This window comes from Cupressus sempervirens, chromosome 7, assembly GCF_028749045.1.
Source record: "Cupressus sempervirens isolate cs-2001-9-10 chromosome 7, ASM2874904v1, whole genome shotgun sequence".
NCBI classification, from domain to species: Eukaryota; Viridiplantae; Streptophyta; class Pinopsida; order Cupressales; family Cupressaceae; genus Cupressus; species Cupressus sempervirens.
Window position 1 is genome coordinate 736,204,835 of NC_143124.1, and position 24,460 is coordinate 736,229,294.

Here is a 24,460-nt window from a genome sequence, read left to right on the forward strand (position 1 = left end):
TACATTCTATCTTTCTATTTCCTCCTCATTATTTTTTATCAATATCAATCTTTTCACCTCTCTTCTCTCTGCATGTTATTCATCTTATTAAGTCTCGTAAGCTCTATCCCCTTAGCCCTCCCTATTTCTCCCTACCCTTCTAATTATGATTGACGAGAGGTCATTATAAATATATTATTTAGGTATAGCATATAATATTTAAAGAAAATTCTATTATCATTAGTATTATATTGAAATTGCAATACTACTGGACATTTTAAATAATGTTATATTATTAACATTTTCTTTTATATTATAGGTACGTTAATTTTATTTTTTTAGATATAATATTTGACTCTTTTATAGATATATATTTTCTAGATTATATATTTTAAAACCATAAATTAATAATGAAGGTCTATTTGTCAAAAACAATATTCAATCGCTATATATTTTAATTTCAAAAATGCAAAACTTTCATTTTATATCAATTAAAATGTATATTACAAATAATATACTATTATATAATTATATTTTATTAAATAATTAATATTTTAATGGAAATAATATTTAAATTATAAGAGAAAAAATTTAACAATGCAATATAGATATGAAATCCATTCTATGTTTTTAAAATGGGTTTGTGTAGTTTTCCCTAAATTGACGTTCTTTCAAGTTCTCAATTTCCAATTCTCATATTTATTGATATAAATGAATTACATTGAATATTTGACATATTGTACATCTATATATCTACTAGATTTGTTTTAAAATGTAATTCATTTATATCACTAAGAAAAATACAAATAATCATAAAATTTAACCACGATAATATTTTTAACTCTATTATTAATAAAACCTTAACCCTCATAACCTTGCTTTCAATCTTAAAGTACAACTATAATCTAATGGACATTACCCTTAATCTAATTCAATTATAATGGTAGACCAAAGTTTATCTTAGATTAATAAGAGAAATATTTTCATTTTGTATTTACCATTAACACATTGGTCCAAATCAAGTGAGATAAGTTAAGATGTGTAGTGAAAGAACAACCATACGAATATTCCCTTAAAAGTCATTTTAGAATAGTTTGTATGCATCAAAATTCAAAGACTAAATAATTCTATGAATAAATCAAATAATAAATAATAAGAAATACAAATAAATAATTATTAAAAATAATAATTTTATTATTATTTTGTTCTTTAACTAAAGTTTACATTATTATTTATTTGACAAACTAAAACAAAATATAAATAAAATATCAATATCCATAATATCATTATCTTTTTAAATGGTATTATTCATAGATATAATTTAGAAATCTCAACCTCCTTTGTACAATATTACTTAAAATTTGAAGGTAAAAAAAAAAGACTTTATTCCAAAATAAAATACCACACATCCTCAAATGTCTTATATTATAATACCTAAATGAAACTTCATACAAATATTTCCTAATATAGTTTTTTTATATTATTATTTTTAATTATTTTTTTCCTACTTCATAAAACATATCCTTCAATTATACTTATGAATCATAAAATCATATATGTTAAAGCTATCTATATCTATAATGATCTTCTTAAACATGTCAAAATCAACTTTTCTTAAAAGAGAATCTGCATTTTCTTCAATCAAATGCAAATGAAGTAAAAGTGTATATAATGTTTCTAATAATTTTTTTGGAAAAATTGAATTTATCTTTTAATTAATACTTAATATGCAGGAAGTATATAAATCAATTATCCAATGAAGGATTTGGGTAATTACCAATCACACTTACAACTCATTAGCGGACAAACTAATTATTCCTTTTTAAGGTTTCAATTGTGATTGTGATTCCTATCATTGCAATAGTAAAAATTCACTCAAAGCATCTACAAGGTAGATACCAATGGTGCTTCTAACATCAACATCACACTTCTAATATAATTTCTAAGCTTCCATAATATGGCATAAGTGGCAAAAAATTTTAGAATGTAGATTCATTTCATTGAGAGAAAATACATAAAACTTTTTAAAAAACTTTTCCATTTTCATGGTCATTGCAATGAAACTGCAGACCGACATCTGATAGAGGCATTCGATTGGTATTAGGCATTATAGTCATCCCTGATTTATTTAGTGAAAAGATGTTGAATGACTTAAACGTGCAATGGATGATTCCAAATCTAATCTTCATAGTTGTGTTGTGGCCCCTCCATTTGCAACTTGTTGTCAAACATTTTGCTAAATGACCCATTCTATCAAATGGTTCACAGCCTGTGTCATGCTTCTATGTTTTGCGTTCATTGTGTATCATAGAACGATACACTCCTTAAATGGGATTTTGAGCATAATATTTTCTTTGACTATGTTTTCTATTCAATTTTGGGTGATAAAAATCCCATTTTAGGCATCCGACAAAGCCAGTAAGTCATAACATTTTGGTGGCAAGTCTCATAGTAATAAGCCTATCAGCCTAAATATACTATGGTCACATAGGAATATCAATGCATTCATACACAATTATAAGTAGTAATTGTATCTAAGTGTGTAATGGGTATGCTAAAGAGGTTTGAAGGTTAGTTAGGAAAAAAATGTGGTTCATTTTTGCATACATTAATGAAGCAATCAAAGTCAAATGATAGTATGTTAAAAACAAGATGATTATACATGTTCAACAAAGATCTTGATGGAAAAGTGATGGCTTCAATTAAGAATTATGCACACACTTCAACTTTTTCTTCTCCCTATTTCTCTCCCTCTCCATCCCTCTCCACCTCAACCCCACCTCTCTCTCACCTATTATGCTCACTATAGTTTTAATATATGGTAGCAAGTTTATTTTCTTTCTTTACATGTGGCGAAAGCCTTGATTATGTAACCATTCTAACATACATTTATGCTTTTAATTTACTCTAAAAAAGATACCTGATGTCATACAAATCCTTGTTTATTAATAACTAGGTTCACTATAATGGCGAATAACCACAAAATGACGATTGTTTCCCATAGACCAATGTCAAATTGGCAAAGTTTTTACACATGTGCGGGTTGGTGCGTTGCCCCAAGTTTACCAAATATAAACCCCTAGGCCCATTGATAAAGGATTTATGTCATCAGATCATGTTTTGAAATGAAGTAGCCAATCAAAAATATTTTTAGCATAGGGAAAATTAAACACTTTCGCCTATGATTTCAAATTCGATATTATTCGTCCTTGATTTTAAAAAATATTTTAGGAGAGGGATGACATTTTCCACCCAAATATGCATATGCTTATGCACAAAAATTCAAATTTTCCATCTATATTATGCATGACCGTATAATGGACAAACCATATTTGCCATAGAAATTCTAGAATACAATTTTTTCTTAGGTGGGCATTGCCAAATATTTGGTATGTCCTATTATATTCCCATGGATTTCACCACAAAAGAGTGGTATAAATACATTTATAGATAAGTAGGTTGTCCCAATTCCAATCAGTATTTAGTTGCAAAGTCTCAAATTTTCATACTGCTGAGATCATTTTCGAGCAAGCTGTGAGTGCCATGACTACATTTTAGCCAAAGGTAAGTAACTTAGAACCCTATCTATATGTTCTCTATAATTTTAGTTCATTCTTATATGTAGTAGATACAAGTTAGACTGTTAGTGGTCAGTTATCAATTGGGACTAGTACAATAACTAGGGAGACTTAGGACATCTATATTTTAAAGTGTAGGTCATGTAACAACCAATGAATACTATTTAGATAAATATATGTAATAGACTATAGTCGATTGTCAATTTTTGAATACCTTGAATTTTGTGGTAGCCTATATTTCTTTGGAGATGTCAAACATGAACAAGGGTAAAAGTCCTACATGTGGTGGAAGTCAAGAAAGGCTAGCCAAGCACACTTGCACCTTGATGTCATATTTTGGTGGCAAAAATTAGGAAGCAACATCATCACAAGTGCATTTACAAGATTTCCAACCACAACCACTACTAGTTCCACTGACACATATTGAAGAAGTTGGAAAATCTAATATATCTGATCATGATGAACTTGAATAAGATATTGAAGAATCTTTTTAGGGCCATTGCTAAGCTAGGAAAAAGACCTAAATTTGACATTGACATGCTTTTGGGAAATCTAAACCCAGATGAGTTGATCGAATGGATCAATGAGCTAGAGGAATATTTCGAGTATGAGGATATCAGGCACCCTGATAGGGTTAAGTTTGTGAAGGAAAAAATGAAAGGCCATGGAAAAATTTGGTGGCAAGAAGTTCAGTTGGAAAGAAATAGAAGAGAAAAGGAGAAAATCTCAAGATGAGATTGCATGGTGGACAAACTAAAGAAGCAATTCATTCTTGTTGATTACAAGATTGATTTGTTCAAGAAGATGCAAGGGTTAAAGCAAGTGGAAAAATCTATTCAGGAATACATAGAGGAGTTTTACATAGTCCTTATTAGGGCAGGGCATGCACAAGCAAATAAGGAGAAGGTTGCTCGTTACCTTAATGTGTTAAGACCTCACATTTAGGAGGAGTTAAGTCTGGTTAGAATAACTAGCATTGAAGAGGAATACCAATTTGCCTTGCAAGTTGAAGAGAAGTTAAACAAAAAGTTTAATGGAACGAATTGAATATTGCAGCTTCGTGTTCAGAACCTAATTCCTGTTCAAACAACGACTTTGGAAATTTATTTTTAGAATATGAATTGGATTCTGAATCAAAAGGTGAATGTTACGCAACTATTGATGGAACCTCATACAAAGTACTTACCCGTGGACAAAGAATGAAGAATCAAACCTCTAGTCATACTCATAGAGATGACTTTGGTCCTTCTACGAGTAAGATACATACTGATCAAGGAACATCCACTTCACAAATAGGTAAGGAAAATACATCTTTTGATTTCATTCAATTTTGTGAAGAGTCAAAGGTTCAAATCTCTACTATTGATTATTTAAAGTCACATCCTTTTGAACTAAAGAGGTTAGTAGATAAATGTAAAGGAGGTATCTCAGACTTGAATCATAATGTGACTATTGAAATTGAAGATGAAACCTTAACATCTGGCTTGTTTAATCAAGAAGATTCTACTATTTTAGCAACCTCCCCTAGACAGAAGCCTAAACCTTTTTATATCTCATTGTATATTAATGGATGTAAACTTAGCAATTGCATAATAGATTCAGGTGCATCAGATAATGTTATGCCATATTTCGTAGCCAAAGCCTTGGGGTTGAATCTTACTAAAGTGCATGCGAGATGTTATTCTATGGATGCCAAAGAAGTCCCTTTGCTTGGACAAATTAAAGATGCACAAGTAGCTCTGGCCTCATATCCAGAAAAGAAACTCCTGTTAACCATTCTGGTAGCTAATATTCTTGCAAGTTATGGACTCCTTTTAAGCAGAAGTTTCTACCGAGACTTAGGAGGAGAAATCAAGCTAGACTAGTCCCAAGCTGTGATACCTATTGGTAATAAGAAGGTCAAGTTGGAACCTGAAGAAAAAAAAAAATTCACAGTCTTGAAATTGGATGATCCCAAAGCTCAAATTTTATATTAGGAATTGGAATTCGGTAATTATATGTTATTTACTAAAGATGATTCAGGTAAACAAATGAATGAGAATCAGGTCGAGAAGGTTCCTAATGAAAACAAAGAGGTTTCTGACATATGGACACTCGAATTTGACGAAAGTTGTTCTTCCTCAGGTTCTGGAGCTGGCGTAGTGTTGATATCCCCAGAAGGAGAAACTGAGCCCTTAGCCTTCAAATTGGAGTTTGGTAACACAAACAATACAATAGAATATGAAGCTTTAATATTGGGGATAGTTACTACAAAAGAAAGAGGGATAAAATTCTTAAAGGCCCAAGGTGATGTAGAGCTTATTGTGAGACAAATCAAAGGACAGTACTCATTGAAGAATCATAAACTGAAAAATTACAGGAATAGGGTGTGGGATGAGATAGAAGGTTTAGACACCTTCTCCATTAGAGCCATGCCAAGAGAAATGAATACAAAGGTTGACTCACTGGCAAGCTCTGCTTCCTTGTTACTCCCTCACCCAGATTTTAAGGATAAAAAATATTAAATTGAAATTATATATAGATTTGCTATACCAGATAATATAGAGTCCTGTCAAGTCTTTAAGGATGATAAGAGTTTGCAACTATTTCTGGAAAATGATAAGGCCAGTTTTGAAACTGAGTCTCGTGAGGATGATGAACATAGAAAAAGTAGTGAGGTTCAACTGAAAAGCAATATTATTCCCCCATATTTTGTAGCTCTGGAAAAGTTATTTAACAAACATGATGCTTATGTTAAGCAGAAAAGAATAGAAAAGGGACCAACCACAGGTGAATATGAAATATTGAATATTGAATATTGGAGATGTCCATAGTCCCAAAATGATTAATGTTGGAAAATGTTGTACTCCCGAAGAGAGAGAAATCGCAAAGAGATTATTCGAAGAATATAGAGATGTCTTTGCTTGGAATTATGAAGACTTGAAGAGCTACAGAGGAGGAGAGGTGAAACATCAGATTCCTCTCAAACCAGATGCAATACCTTTTCGGAAAAAGCAAATAAATTATAATCCAAAGGTTGTAGATTCCATTTTCTTAGAAGTTGATAAGATGTTAAAAGCAAGAATCATTTATCCTATCCATCACTCTACCTAGGTAGCTAACATAGTGCCTGTTAGGAAGAAGAATAGAGAGATAAGGATTTGTGTAGATTTTCGTAATTTGAATCAGACATCTCTCAAAGATAATTTTGCTCTCCCGAACATGGACCATTTGTTAAAAACAGTTACAAGATCTGAGATGATGTCTATGCTCGATGGCTTTTCGGGATATAACTAGGTCGAAGTAGAAAAGAAAGATCAACATAAAACAATGTTCACAACTCCTTGGGGTACATTTGCATATCACAAGATGCCTTTCGGACTGATCAATGCTGGAGCTACATTCCAAAGATGTCTGAGCGAGACCTTCATTGATATGAAAGATTGAATAATATTCATATACTTGGATGATCTTACGGTGTTCTCAAAGAAAAGGAAAGATCATATGGAAGATCTTAGAAGAGTGTTACAAAGATGCAGGGAGCATGGAATTTCCCTCAATCCAAAAAAGTCAGTATTCTGTGTAACTGAGGGAAAATTACTTGGACACATAGTGTCACAGGAGGGCATTAAAATTGATCCTGATAGAGTAGAGGCCATCCAAAGACTAAGTTTTCCTATAAACAAAATAGGGGTTAAATATTTCTTTGGCCAGGTAAATTTCCTTAGGAGGTTTGTTCCCGATTTTGTAGAAACTACTAAGCATATAATCAATATGATGAAGGGAAATTCAAGTTTTAAATGGAGTGAGGAAGGAAAGCGAGCTTTTCAAAATATAAAAACTGTTGTTTCTAATGCCCCAGTGCTATGTCACCCAAATTACAAGCAAGATTTTATTATTTATTGCTATGCCTCAGAACATACATTATTAGCTATTCTTGTGCAAGAGAATGGTGAAGGAATACAAGCTCCCATTGCTTTTATGAGCATACCTTTGAAAAATCATGAATTGAAATATTCCCAAATTGAAAAGCATACTTATGTAGTAGTCAGGGCACTTAAGAATTTCCATTTCTATGTTCTACATTCACACTTTATTGTCTTCATCCCAGACACAGTAGTAAAAAGTGTACTAACACAACAAGAATTAGGTTGCAATGTCAGAGGAACATGGGTGGTGAAGATACAGGAATATGATATTGAGATTAAATCTACCAAGCTGATAAGAGGAAATGCTCTATGTAGAGCAATTGCAAAAAACAAAACCACTAATGAATTAGAAGAATCAAATAAGAAGCAACTGGTGCTGGCAGTAGGTCTCTACGATTCATGGTTGAGAATATTTCTTACCTCTTAACATATGGTGAATGTCCAGAAGGTTTGAATACAAAACAAAGAAGAGATCTTAGATTAAAAGCAACCAAGTATGTGATTTGGGATGACAAGCTTTTCAAAAGGGCTATTGATGGTACATTCCTAAGGTGTGTAGATAAACCGCAACAAGAAAAAGCTATTGAAAGCATTTCATGATGAGGCATGTGGAGGACATTTCTCTTCTTCAGTTACAACTTTCAAACTACTAATGCAATGCTATTACTGGCCTGGGATGTTCAAAGATGCATATGCATGGGTAGGAAAGTGTGAAAAGTGTAAAATGTTTTCTGGACACCCTCAATTAGCTGCACTACCACTCAGACCTGTTATCATTGAAGGACCTTTTCAATAATGGGGTCTTGATTTCATTGGTCCAATTACTCCTACATCCACTGCTGGTCATCAATACATCATAACTACAACCGACTACTTCACCAAGTGGGTAGAAGCTAAGGCTACAAAGAAGACTACTTCTGAGGTGGTATGTGAATTCATTAAAGAAAATATTTTGGTCAGATTTGGCGTTCCCATTAAATTAGTGATGGATAATGCATCCTATTTTTCTTCAATTGAGATTACTGATTTCTGTTTTGAGTTTGGGATCACTGTCAATCATTCATTCGATTATTTCCCTCAAGGGAATGGCCAGGCAAAATCTAGCAATAAAAACTTGATCAATATCGTAAAGAAACTGGTGTCAGATAACCAAAAGAATTGGCACAAAAAGATTCATGAGGCACTCTGGGCAGACAGAGTGACACGCAAGAGAGCAATTGGTATATTCCCTTTTGAATTGGTTTATGAAACTAAGGCTAATCTACCCCTACCATTGGAATTGGCTACAAGAAAACTCAGAGCAATAATTGAAGATGATGTCTATAAGGATGGTCTAGAAAAGAAAATCCTGTATCTGAATAAACTGGAAGAGGAAAGGATGGAAATTGTTGATCATATCACACAACACCAAATGCGAGTAAAAGAACTTTTTGACAAGAAAACAAGACCTTGAAAATTTATGGCAGGAGATATGGTGTTACTCTGGGACAAAAGAAAGGCTCCAAAATGAATGCATAAGAAGTTTGATACTCTATGGAAAGGCCCTTTCAGAATTCAAAAAGCATTTGAAAATAATTCTTTCAAATTAGCATATGAAGATGGTGAAGAACTGCCCCTGACTTATAATGGTTAGGATCTCAAGCTCTACCAAGTTACAAATTGAAAACATGTAACCCCTATAATGTACTATAGTTAGACTTAGTGTTGTGTGTGTCTTAGTTAGCTTTTCCTTTCCAGTGTCTTTTCCTCTCTTTCCTTGTTTTGTTTTGTTTTGGTTGTGTTGCTGCCTTTTATTTTCTTTTGCGAAACCAAAGATTTTGAATTCCTCACTTGGGTATACTCTACCCAAGTCCCCAGTCAGAGCTAGCTGTTGCCCCACTTTTCAGTATATACAAGTTTTGCAAAGTGGAAAGTAAACTAAAGTCACATTTTGTCAAGTCGGGTCAATAGGTCTTTCTTCTTTAGGTGCTGAGTTTCTCCATCGGGTTTTCATCTTTTCCCTTCTCCCGTGTCACATATGGCCTGGGTGGGTATTTTCTTCATTATCATGAGTCTTAGGGGTAGTTTAGAGCCGTCCTCGATGGAGATTCTTGATTTGTGCTACATCATTCAATTTTCCTGTAGTCCATTTAATCTAGAATTAAAGAAAATAACATCAGTGAAAAATCAAGTTCTGGCTTCTCCTCGGTGGGTTTTCGCACCCTAAAGACAAATTTTTGCAAGACTAGTAAATGCTATTGGTAAGCTTCATCGAAGTAAAGTGAATCATGCTAAGAAAAGATCGTTCAAGTGATGTCATGATTTCACAGCGAGAGTCATTTTAAAAATTGGAAAATGATCAAGATAAACATCGGTAGAAAACCAGAAAAGAGCTTCTCCGTAGCGGACTTCAAAGTCAGTTCCTAGTTTTTTGAAGAGATATATGTAAAGGAATTGAGAAAGCCAATGGGCCCCACTCCTCACTTTCAAAGTCAGCTTTGTGTTTTCCGAAAGATTAAAATAAAGTGAATGGAGCAAAGGAAGTAAACAATGGGCTTTGGCAGAAAAACAAGTTTCCTCTTATTCATTGCGAGTTTTCACACCCAGAAGGTGAACCTCCATCACAATCTATAAATGCTATCCACAGGCTGAAACAGGGAAAGAATAAGAAGCATCAGAAAACTCAAAAAGAACTTCTCTTCTGGTGGACTTCACACCCCAAAGGGAAATTTTTGCAAAGGCCCAAATAGAGAAGTAAAGTAACTAAGCAGGCCCCATTTTTCTCGCAAAGCTTCTCTTATATTTCCCAAAGGTTTAAATAAAGTACTTAAAGCAGCAAGGTAAAAGTGAAAGCTTAAAAGGAAAATTGGAAATCTGTTTCTCTGCTGCAGGTTTTCTACTCTCGAAGGCCATTTCCTGCATTTCAAAGAAAGTCATTCTTGAAGGCATGGTAAGTATGTGATTGGGTTGCAAATTATTTTGGGTGAGTAAATAGAAGAAAATCAGTGGATTGATTAGGTTTTTGTAAGCAGAATTGACCTAAGTGGATTTTTCCCAAGGAAGTACTCTGTTCTTGTTTTTTCGAAAGATGAATGAAATGGGAAGTAAATAGGTAATTAATGAGAGTTACCGTTGAGCCAACAAAAATAGTGAAAAGATAAAGATAAATACATTAGAACCTCTACATCCAGCAATCCAATAGATTTACCCTTAATTTTGCTCATGTGGCGCAATTTATGAAATTCAACGGGCAAATCTAGGTTATTTTATAAAGAGGGAAGTAACAGATTTTCAAACTCCTATTTCACTATTATACTGTTGTACTAAATAGTGCTTTCAAGTAATTGTCAAATTACAGAGTTTGCTCCTTGTATCAATTGCAATTGTTCGAGCTGTTACTATCATACATCATAGAAAATGGCAACAAGATTTGCGGGTTTCGATGGTTTGGGTGGAATTAGGTTGGAGTGGTCGATTTTCATGGATACTTCACTCTGTTTCTATGATATGCAAGACATTCAAAGGAGGTTAAGAGCAGAGCCAATTCATCCCATAACGAAAAACTTTAGGGAAGCAGATTAGTTGAAGCAGCTGGGTTCCCTGTAGTAGTACAAGCCCTAGAGTTGATTCTAGAATGTATCAATCGTTACAACCCGGATACAAGGTAGATTCTATTGCCTGATTAGACAGTGTTAATTTCAATCAATTGGCAATCAGTAGTGAATTGCTTGCGAATTCCAGAATGGGAGGAGTTCTCTGATTTGATGATGAGTGGAGCCATGTCCGAGTACTCTTTGAAGAAGATGGTTTAGAGGAAGGAGATCATGCAGTCTTGGTTTCAGAAGCTAAGGGGAGCTCAGAGCAAAGTCCCTAAAACTCTTTTCAGTATGGACCTCAAACCAAAAATTGTTGACATTTTGGTTCTATTGCATCGACTCAAAGGTGAGGTAGAAGCTTTTAATTTCATAGAACAATACTTCTTTTTGGTGCAAGTTATTTTCTCAGACACAGTATATTGACTGGGCGCATGCGGTCAGTGAACAAATTTCTAGGGCTCTCAGTGCAACTAAGTTTTATAATTCTTTTTATATTTCCTCATTCTTGATATACATGTTGGCTTCTCTTCAATTGTGGCCGAGACTTTCTAGAATTGAGGATTTACCTGACAATGTAAAAAGTTATGAGTTTTATCCATGCTTGCAATTACAGAATAGTTATGTAGAATACATCCGGGTAAATGATGCATTCACCATGAGGATTTGCAAGGAACTACAGGGATGCTCAGAGCGGAGATTCAATCTAGAAGCGATGGCAATCATTAGCCAATTTGGTAGTTGCTTCATCCAGTTCTCATCATTTTCTTATTTGCGTCTTGCAGTGTTCAACAAATTCCCACTGAAGTTGCCTAGGTATCTAGATGATATGATCATTCTCATGGAGATCATGAGGCAAGCAGTACAAGTGAATGTGTTGAGCCCTAGTCTGAAGAAGAAAGGGTATGAATTCTATATAAAAGTTGGAGCATACAGTTGTGAAACCAGATCAGATGCAAAGAATATACTCAAAGCGTTTGAGAGTAAATACAAATTGGAAGAGTATGAAGTAGTAAGGCCCCTGTTTGATCCTAATGGATATGCCAGGGATGTGCTCCAGATTGGAAGCATGATCAAACATGTAACAACCATGGAAGATTATTGGGCAGATTGTAAGGATGAGCTAGAGAGCCGAGACCGTGCCTTTTCCAGATTTACAATTGATCAAATAAAGACATATGGAATAAATTTACATGTGGAAGGGCTGGAGGATGAAGGTCAAAATATGTACAGCAATACATATTTGGCAAAATTGAGGAATACTTCTATTAGCTCTGAACCATATGTTGACATAGAGGAAAATTTCGATGTCATGATGGCAAGAATTATCAAAAGAACTGGGAAGTGGGTTGAATGGAAAACTAAGAAAGGCTGAAGCAAGAGCAAAGCTACTCAAGCTTCTCTAGCTGCAACTACTCCTACTTCATCTCAAAGTGCCACTCCCAGTGCTACTGCCACGGCTACTCAAAGACCAGCCCAATATGTAGGAGGAGGTGATTAGCCCCTAGAGAAGCATGTTCCAATAGCCCCAACCTATCAAGGTAGATCACTACTAGTCATTGGAGCTCAAGTTGAAGCTGAGAAGGGAACGAAAGAGCAGAAAGATGGATCCGCTGCTCCAGTCTCACCTCCACACGCCACTTTACCCCCATCTCCTCAAGCTTCTCCAACTCCATCTCCTCATGTTGCCCCTATCTTATCGCCTCATCGTAGCCCTACACCATCTTTAAGTGCTTGCCTTCTAAAGTCCACTGGTTCTCCTATTCAAATAGTAGAGGTCGAAGATGATAAAAGTAGTAGTAGCGAATCTACTGATTCCAATGAAGTTGCAAAGAAAACCCAAAAAGAAGACAAAGCTCCAGGTTCATCTTGGCTTCTTTCTCAAGATCCAAAGACCCCCTTTTCTACAACTACAACAACAATGACTCCAGTGAAGAAGAAGATGTTCAACATTGAGTCACTTGGAACATCCTCCAAAGTGATTAGTATAGAATCTTGGCTTGAGGATACTTTGGAAAAGAAGAGAAAAAGGAAAGATGAAGGTGTTCCTTCGAAAGATGTTGTATCCCAAGCGGTTCACTCAGGATCTACCATGGTGAAAGCTAATAAGTAGAAGACTTTGTCAATTCTAGGACAGGATCCAGAAATAGGACACTTAACTCTGGAGGTAGCAAAACCAAACAAGGTAGGGCGAATTGAAGATATGACGCCAGAAGACTTCACTCTGCATTCAATTGATCTCTGGGAAGCTAGGCATGATACAAAAGTAGGCCTATGGAGATCGAGTAACAAGGTGATAGAGGAACAATTGGAGGATCTCAAATTGTCAAAAATTAGAATGAAAGCAGAGATTGAGGAATTAAAAAGATTCATCAGGCAACTAGTTGTTCCATTGGCAACCATTACTGGTGTGCCTGCTACTGAGAACCCTACTGTAGAAGAAGTGCAAGCCTTCATCTCACAACTCCAGAAGGATAGACATTTTGGCCAGATCAAAAAAGAATGGATTGAGAAGCTCAGTATAGATGGAGCTATTCTGATTGATTAGATTGGAAATGTTATCCTTCGGTTAGAAATTGAGAAGGATAATATCACTTCTAATCATAACACTTTAGTTGCAGAAAAGGCAAGGTGTGAGGAATGTGTTTTTCTCCTAAATATGGTCATTCAAATGAAGGCAAAAAAGGCAATCGAAGCGAATATTTTGAAGAAGGGGACTGAGCCTCTATTCGAATGGCTTCAGAACATGCAGTTCAAGTAGGAAATGATTCAAGAGGTAGAGGAAGGACTCAAAGAAACAAATGAAAAGGTGAAGAAGATCCAAAACAAAGCATTTAAGCTCATGCAAGGGTTACACACAGATCCACAAAGTAGCGGGCAAGGAAAGGCTCTCATTGGGATAGAGGTAATGAAGGATAACTTCTCCACATACTTGAATAATCTATTTGGGATGACTTCAAGCAGTCAAAACAGAGTGGTAGAATTGCAAACACTTGGTGGATGCATACATGTGGTAGCTGGAGAGTTGACAAGTCAGCTGGGTGCAGTAAAGGAATTGGCTCAGGAGAATTCAAAGTGGCTCTTAAGATTCACCAATGTACATTTTCCTAGTCATGAGGAGATGATCCCAATTATAGTGGTTGCCAGAAAATATAGGGCAAAAATTGAAAAGGGAAAGAAGTCTAAATGACTTATTCAATACTCCTTTTCTATTTTCTGATGTAAATGTTATAAATTTTGAAATTTGACAAACTGGCATCTTGCCATTTGTCATCTGAGAAGATGAACCGATTGATATTCCTATTGTAACGGTCATCTCTCAAATCCTATATGTATGAAATTTAATGGTTAATCAAAGGTCGAAATTTTTTTGGTGTGAGATGCTTTTTGTTGTAGAGACAATTGAGAGTACTCAATATCAATTTTTTTTTGTTCCGTAGAATTGTTGAAATTATTGTTTTCCTCAAATGTTTGGAATTGGAATGAGGAATAAATAGAGTTTTACTTCTCTTGTTCATAATACGGTGAGTGAATGTAATAAGCACTGTTATTGTTCATTCAAAGAGGAAACTTTAGTATAATTAATTAATAGCAGTAGCTTAGCTTCAAGTTTTCGTAGTTAGATATCTGAAGGTTTTGTGAATTCATAAGATTGTGAATACACAAAAATAATTAGATTCTTAGAACTCAAACTCACCTGAGTTAGGCCTTGTCTAAGTCTAACTTGGTTACACCTCTGCTATTCTCGGGTCAAGAACATACCCCAAATTAGATAGGAGGAACAAAAATAATTCATTGAAGATTATTCATATAGGGAGCTGTACCTACCAATTTAGAGAAAAGCCGGTAACCATAAGATGGCTTTTCAACTGTTGTGAATAGATATTGTTAATAATTTGGGCATTAAGAGTCATAATTTCATGAAAGATAAAAGAACAAATATGTTTACCAACAAGTTGTTGTTGACAAACATGTAGGTTGAAGTGGTTGGGTTTGATGAACTCAAGAATTTGTACCCTGAGGACCTTGACTTTATAGTAGCTTGGAAGACTTGTAAAGAACCTGTTACTCTAGATAGGACTAGGTGGCTAGATTAGATGATTTAGGATGGTATGTCATTCAAGGGTAGTCAATTATGTATTCCAAGGAGTTCCATGAGGGAGAACTTGATCAAGGAGAACCATAGTAGAGATGTGGCAGGACATTTTGGTCAAGATAAGACCATTGCTATTATTAGTGGACCTTATTTTCGGCCTCAATTGTCACAAGATGTGAAGAAATTTGTGCAAAGTTTTTGAGTATGCTAAACCACCAAAGGATTTAGTCAAAATACTAGACTCTATCAGTAATTTCCTATTCCATTAAAACCTTGGGAGGACATAAGTATGGATTTTGTTCTTGGATTACCGAGGAAACAAAGGGGTAATGACTCAATATTTGTGGTGGTTGATATGTTCTCCAAGAAGGTACATTTTATTTCATGCCATAAGACTCATGATGTAGTGCATATTGCAATTTTTTTTTTCAGAGAGGTAGTGAGGCTACATGGTGTCCCAAAAAGTATTGTTTTTGACAGAGATACTAAATTTGTTGGGTATTTCTGGAGGACTTTGTGGAAGAATTTGAAGATAGAATTAAAGTTTAGCTCTACACATCATTTGTAGACTGATGGATAAACAAAAGTAGTAAATAGAAGCCTGGTCAATTTTTTGAGGTGCTTAGTAGGAGATAAGCCCAAGGGATAGGATTTGATTCTATCACAAGTAGAATTTTCTTACAATAATTATGTAAATAGGAGCTGGTAGATCTGTTAGTAATTAATGTTCATAATATAACTGAGAGGGGTGGGTGAATCAACTATGTAATTATTGAACTCAATATCAACTTTAATCGAACTTAATCATGTGAGCAATGTAGTCAGCAATCATGAAAGATAGATATACACATTGACACCAAATATGTTGACTAGGGAAACCCTTGATTAGAGGGAAAACTCCAGTGGGAATGATACCCACAAGATGATGTACTAATATAAATGTTCGTTGTGAAAGGCTAGACCCTATTAGGAGTTGTGGAAGGCAATTAAACCCACCATCCAAACAACTTTAGGATCAGATCAACGAACCCACTGTCCAATTGACCTTGGTACTATTCCTTTCAAAATAATAGATGTGAAACAAGCTTCTACTTCTTCCTCTATCTAGTACATCATACTTCTTCTCCTTCAAACTATACAATCAGATTTGGAACTCTATACTCAGTAATAATACCCTTAAGGTCACTTACATGCATAGGTAAGTTACTCTACTTCAGTAGCACTCTACTGCTCAATAATTCATAAGTCTCATCTCCTCTCTATCTCTTAAACATAGAAAACATATTTCCTTTATACCATGCTCAATAATAAATCCTTGAGTCAGCTTCCCACTTAATTATAATACGTCAATTAAATGAATACACATTTACTTAATGATGTCAGCTCACAGGTTATAAATAGAATTTTACACGTGCGACTTCTATACATACGCACTCTCTGATGTCATCAATGACCAATATACTATTTCTAGTTAACTATCCAACCTTTCACACTACAACAATTGCACAATAGGAACTTCTTTTCTAAAACTCTATTTTCATGCAATTCTCTATAGATTAATAATATCTTATGTACATTGTCAATTCAGGTTTCACACACTTACCATTGTATCAAAGACATACTGTAGTATGTAATTGAAATTGCACATTAATAGACATAAAAAAATTACAATCTACTGCCCTGTGAGTATTTACACACTTATTACTATGTTGTCATCAATGACAAACACAATCATGAATGCATCATATCAATGTTCTACAATGCTCCCCCATAGCATCAACATTCATGCTAACAATCTCCCCATTTAGGATTGATGGCAACATAGATGAAAAATACCTAAGTTCCAAGAATACCAAGTATACATCTTCTTCATCAATTAAATCTTGCTTCATCATGTTCTCATTTCTTCCCCATTAAACTACACAGAATGTTTTTCATGTCACCCTCTCCCCCATTGACATCAACGTCAAAGACAATACAGGATAAGTGCACCAAGTTGTGGTCCCAAAAAGGTGACACCTTTTTTATTTTTTCTAATTTTCAATAGCGTGTACATGCTATAGTGTGTACATGCTATAGCACATATGCGCTTTATAAAAAATCAAATTATTATAAATGGACTACATACCTTTAGCCCATTCATTTGTCCTCTATTTTCCTAGTGCCCCTCCTCACTTGTATGCAAGAATAGAAGGTTTTCACCACCCACCTTGCCAATGTGCCTCCTCGCCATCAAATTTTGAGATCATGAGCATGTCGTATGTTATCTAACTTTCTTTTTGCATTGTTTTATATGATTTTTATATTGTTTTGTAGGTTTTGTTCAATTTTTCTTTAAATTTTTAATTTATTTAGATTTCAATTGATTTCTTATTAGGAAATGTAAATGATGAACCAAAAAATCCCTAAGAAGATCAAAACCAAAACCCTCAACAAGATGAGAATCAAAACCCTCCACAACAAGAACAACAAATTTTGCAACTTGAACCAATTGTAAGACCTCCTCCTGGCACACGAGAAGACATAATAAATGAAATAGAAAGAGGCAAAAATGAATTAGAAGCACTAATTGGTAGGTTGAAATCTTCTATACAAAACAATTCAATGAGAGCTTAATTGGCATCCTCTCTTGAGTCCATTAAGACCCATGTAGGTTCTATTAGTGGTCAGTTGGAAATTTGGTGGGTTAAGAGGGATGAAAAAAAATGATATTATGCAAATAAATTATCATATCAAGATGTTAAAAAAAAGATATACCAAAAGGGAGGATTTGTGCATTATTTAGAAAGCTTGGTGAACAAGATAGTGTTAGAGAGAATACTAAACGGTTCCCCATCCATTGGTGTATACATGATGGTATTAGAAATAATTTTTGGGATAGATGGTGGATGGTTTTTGATGCCCCTCCTTGCAATAATCACAAGGTCCCAATGTATTTCTTAAGCAAATTGTACTATGAGTTTGTCCTTGGGGAGATCCCCAATTATTTTGATATATTAGAATCTCAGGGTAGAGGTGGGGGGTCATCATTTGAGAGGTTGAGGGCATGTCATGACCCTAATGTAGTTAGGGCACTCATGGTCAAGCCACAGGGTGAGCATGTAACTATTCCTTAAGTTGTGAAGGAACATGTAGAGGTCAACGCTCTAAGGACTATTAATGCTTTGACACAGACCCTCATTCATTGCACGAGTCCATTAGTTGAGAGGAGCCACATCCCAGTCACATGTGCACATCATGTGAATCCTTATGCACATTTGGTAGTCATGCTATAGATAATGCAGATGATGGGCTCGTCACTGATCAATTTTGAATGAGACATTTGGCATTGACACATAGGTAAATTACAATTATAATAAACTAATTTGATCACATTTCATATGTATAGTGAATGACTAATAAATTAGCATCTATTGACATTGTTAAAAATTCAGGGTCAAAGTGTTGGCGGCCCTAGTAGCGATCCCTAGCCCCATTTTTTGTCCTGTCGAAAAATCCAAAGGTACGTATCAATTTAATCATTTAAATTAATACATATATTTATTAAGTAATCATATTAAGGATTGACAAAAAACAATATGCATGTGCATTAGTTCTCTACAGGACTATCAACATTCACTATGGACTCCGAGCCTAGATGTGATACAAGCTTCTTAGAGGTACATTTGTTTCATGTTTCATGTTACATGTAATGTGTATTTTATGACATGTGGCTCTTGACATCTAAGACACCTCCTCATCTTTGCCAGTCTGTCGATCGTGGAGTGGCTGCAGCTATGGCTAGTTCACAGCCATTGACTAAGGTATGAAATAATTTTCTTAGTTTTAGTTGTTGTTTATAATAGTTAGTATCAAAATTTCTAATGTTATTTATAAGTGATTATATTGATTGAATTATTGTAGGGTCTTGTCACACCTAATCATCCACGAGCCTTCGAGGTGGACTTGTAGAGTGACTATTTGATGGTGGTAAGAAAGTAATTAATTTTGTGTGTACATATATTTGATTTCAATATATAATAATTATTGATTCATATCTACTTTGTTTGTATCAGCTCGAGTTAGAGAAGAGCCTCAACAAGAGGACGAGCAAGTGTGTGAGGAAGACCCCATCATCACCACCATCTCCCTCCACATGATGACCAAAGACCTCTAGAGATTTTTTTCCTTCCCCTCATGGAAAGGAGAAGATATAGTTGATAGACATACATGTATAGGCATCAACAAGCATATATGTTGGATTTTATGTCAGTGGACATATTCAATATACATTTGATGTATATATGACATTTTATATTTGATGTATGACATTTATTTGATGCATGACATTATTAGACTTATGACATTATTGGTTAATATATGATATGTTTGTTCATGTATGACATTATTGGTTATCATTATATATTATGTGTTTGTTAATGTATGACATTATTGGTTATCATTTTATATTATATGTTTGTTCATGTATGACATTAAATTGGTTATCATAATATATTATATGTTCCTTCATGTATGACATTATTGGTTAACATAATATATTATATGTTCGTTCATGTATGACATTATTAATTATCATAATATATTATATGTTCGTTCATGTATGGCATTATTGGTTATCATAATATATTATGAGGTAGCATGGGTACTTGTATCCACACCCTTGGTACTCGTACCCACATACCCACGATTTTTTTTTTGTATTTTTTGTTTGTGTATCAACTTGTTTCTTATCAAGCTTAATTCAATACCTAATCAGTTCAAAACTTTTTTTCTTTCTATTAAGATAGTTTAAACATTTACAAGTATATCCGAGAGTCTAAGATAAAACAACTGATCACACGCCCAAATACATATACAATTACAAAAATTTTGGGGGGTGAAAATTAAACTTAAAAGATCGAAGGACTATTAGCTTTTACATTTACATATATTGATTACATCTTTATATATGATTATCATAACAAAAATCAAACTAAAGGAACAAGCTAGCTCCAACCATCATTCTGGCTATCAAGATTAGGCTGAGCCCTTGGAACTTCATTAGGATTTTGTATCACATCAATAGTTGCCTCCTCTTGTCTAGCAGCATTGTAACCTTGTACCACATTACTTACATTGTTTAAATCTGCTACCTTTGAGGGAGCTAAGAAACTTTGGTAATCAGCAATATGGTTTGTTGAATGCACATTATCCTTGTTGATCATCAAGCTGCCTTCTTGCATAAGTAACATAAAATCACTCCTAGAGATATGTAACACCAAAGCCACCTAAGACATAATTTGAAGATGGGTGAGTTTAAAATTAAACTCAGTAAGTACCCTTCTCTCTTCCTGAAAGATTTCTTTGTTCCTATACTTCCAAAGAGTCCATAAAATCTTAGTAGAAAGAGAAAACCAAAATGTGTTAAGTTTAGAATCAAATTTCTCTACATAACTAGCAAGAATTTCACTCTAGGAGTCACTACTAGCACAATTCCAAATACTAGAGGAACCAAGATAGATAGGCCGCAACTTATGGGCATAAACACATCCAAAAAATAAATGTTCAAAAGATTTAGTGACATTACACAAACTGCAAGACATAGAGGATAAACCAATAGAAGAAAGAACTTGACCCACAACTAACTTTTTTAGCAACAACAAAAATTTAAAACACATCTTTTTAGGCTCAACTTTACCCTTCCAAAGAAAATAAAAAAAGAAAGACCAATCAGAGAATGGGTTAATTTTCCCCTAGCACTGGATCACTCTAGTAATGAGAGATGAATCATTCTTCATGCATAGATAAAGCCCTTTAGTAGTAGTATCCTTCAATAGAACACCATCAACCCATTTGGCTTTATCAAGAAAGACCTTTGAATCAATAATATCACAAGGACTATTAAATTTGATCACTTTCTTAATCAAGGTGAAAGTATTTTTCTAAGAATTAGGAATATTAAATTTTCCTTTTAACTCCTCCCATACCCCTAACCTCCCACCTATCAAGATATCTTGAATCAATGAAATCCCCTTCAAGTTCCAAGCTTTGGCAGAACAACTCTAAGTAAGGGGCAAAGCATTATTATTATATGAAAGCCCCCACCAAATGGATGTATCCTTCATAAGGAAATAAGGAGGAGCTTCTATAGCTTCTCTTTCCTATATAAACTTCCTCACCTAGATCCAAGCCTTAAAATAAGTTTGAATTTTTTTTGACCCAAATAGTCTCATCTTAAACTCCCCTAAAACATCAATCACTGGAACATCCCTCCAATTCTTGCCTTTCCTAATGATAGATTTCAAAATGTTATTCCTAATAAGAATTTTCCATGGCTCATCACCCCATAGTGCTTTCATCACCCATTTGGAAGCTAGCACCATACCTTGAGCTTTAATATCCTTCAACCCCAAACCTCCCTAACTTCTCACTTGACAACACCATTCCCACTTAACACAATGTCTCTTCTTACTCCCTTTTCCATCTGACCAAAGAAAATCTCACAATATTCTTTCTAACATGTTCACTTGAGAATTAAGAAACATCTAGGCTAAGGCAAAAAATATATGATGAGAGGACATAACTTTTTGCACCACTTGCATTCTACCAACCAAATACAAGGAATGGGTCTGCCATTTCAAGTGCTTTTTATTAATTTTTTCATAGACCCAATCCTACATCTTATTGAGATTTGGTTCAACTAAGAAGGGGATACCCAAGTATCTAACAATCTTCTTAGGTCTAGACTAGTGCCAACCCTTACTAACCAACCAATCTAGAGGATCAATAGACCAACCTAGAACATTAGATTTTGAAGGTGAAATCTTGGACCCAGAGGCCATATAGAAGAAATTAATCCTTTTACAAGCATTCTCAAAATTCTCCTTTGAAAGCCCTATGAACAAAGAAGTGTCATCTGTAAACTGAGCATTAAGTAACACCTCCCCATTAGGCAAGGAAATACCATTTAGTGGAGGACCCAACTCCTTTGCATTTAAAATGTAAAAAAAAGCATCTACTACAATGAAAAACAATAAAGGGACAATTGGACAGCCTTGCCTAATCAACCTTTCTAATACAATAGGTTCTGACAAGTACCCATTCACATCTATGATAGTGCTAGAATCTTTAAATAGAACTTTAATCCACTTGTAGTATGTTTTTGGGAAGCCAATTGCTTTAAGCACACCAATTACAAATCCCTACTCAATCTTATCATAGGATTTCTCAAAATCTAACAAAATCATAGCTTAATCTTGCCCATCATTTTTAGTCCAATTCATGGCCTCCCAACGAGTAATCAGATTCTCCAAAATATACCTCCCTTGAATAAAACCTATTTGTTTGTGACACAAACTTATTTATCAACAAACCAATCCTTCTAACAAGCACTTTAGCAAGAATTTTATAGAATAGGTTTAGTAAAGTTATGGATCTCCAATTCTTAACTAGAGACTTATCCCCCAATTTAGGAAAAAGGTTAATAACTCCTTTATTAATGAAGCCCCCTAATGACCCCTTCTTAAAAGCTTCTTCATAAGTAGCCAACAGCTCAAGGCAAATCTAACTTTTGTTTTTCTTATAGAACTCAGCCAGGAATCCATCCAAACTAGGAGACTTTTGATTAGGAAAGGAATCAGTACCAGCTTCAATTTCCCCCATCGAGATCTTCTTGCTAAGATTAATTTGCTCCCCTTTTGACAGTTTAAGAGGAATGAGTTTAAAGCAATCTTCCATCACTATTCTACTATCTCGAGTCATCTCTAAAGAGAATAAGTTTCTATAAAAACTATAAAAAGCATTTTGAATCTCCTCAAGGTCATTTGAAATTCTATCCCCAACAAGAATATCACTAATAGGTTCTCTTTTGTGCTTAGCTTTAATAATGTTAAAAAAGTACCCAGAACCTTTATCCCCTTCATCAATCCAATTCATCCTCACTCTAATCCTCTACCCTTGAATGTTGTACCTCTGTATGCAACTCAAATGGTGCTTAATGCTCACCATTTACATTTCCAATTCCTCACTTTCCCCTATTTCTTGTAGCTCTTTTTCAACCCATATTAGTTTGATCTACCACAAAGCTTCCTCTTTATTCTTGTCCATGGCTACCTTCTTACCAATTAATTGAAGAAGATTTTTCCAAGTCTCCACCTTTAAGTTCCAGAGATCAATAGGATCAAGCAAAGGATTACTGATTCTAAGAATCTTAGTTACCATGACTATGGCCTCAACATTATCAAGATCGTCAAGAAGCGAAGGAGTAAGTTTGAAAGAACCATGAATCCTCTTAGGAACTGGAGAATTTGTCAAAGCTTCTATCGTACAACAAGTATGCATAGGTGAATGATCAGAGAGAGAAGCTAGAACAACTTGGATCGACGCACAACTATTTTGTTGGAGGAAAGAAATAGAAGAACTACCCTTGTACACCCTATATAGTCTACAATAGACCCTTTGCTTACCTGATTGATTATTGCACCATGTAAACCAAATATCTTGAAACTTGCCATGCATATTTTCCATGGGATCCACCAAATTGAATTTTCTTTTGAATTTATACCAAAAATACATTTCATTACCTTTCCAATAGTGGGGAAAGCCTCCAACCTTATCAATTTTTTGCTCCACCATGTTAAAATCCCCCACGACTACCCATGGTATCTTTGGCAAGTGCATACAATGCCACTCCCATAGTTCTGCTCTTTCTCTATAATTATTTGAAGCATACCCATTACAAACACCCAAATCATTTTCACCTTGCTTGAAAATCACCCAAATTACCCTCTGACACACTAAGCACCCATGGCTAACTACAAATCTTTCCCATTTAGGGTGAATAAGAATAGCCACACCACCCTTCCCTCTCTCATGATTGGAGTGGAATCCTATAGACTTGTCCCAAAGGAACTTCAACATATCAGTTCAAAACTTTGATAGAATATTGATTAACAATAAACTTTATCACTATTTAAGCATAAGTTTATCATTTCCAATATGTCATCATCATATGATTTATGATCTTGTTCATGTTTAAAGTTTTCCTTCTTCGTTATTTGTTTATCAAGCTTAATTCAATACCTAATTAGTTTGAATATTCGATACAATATTGATCAGTAATAAACTTTATTATTGTTAAAGCCAGAAATTTATCATTTGCAATATATCATTGTCATATCATTTATGATCTTCTTGTTCATTTTTAAAGTGTTCCTTCTATTTTATGCATCTAAAAATTTATCATAAATTATTATTGCAAACATATAACAAATCTGAAACTAAAAACAATACATTACATTTGCAAACTTTATCACTATTCTTGATTTGAAAAATTATTTTCATGACTCA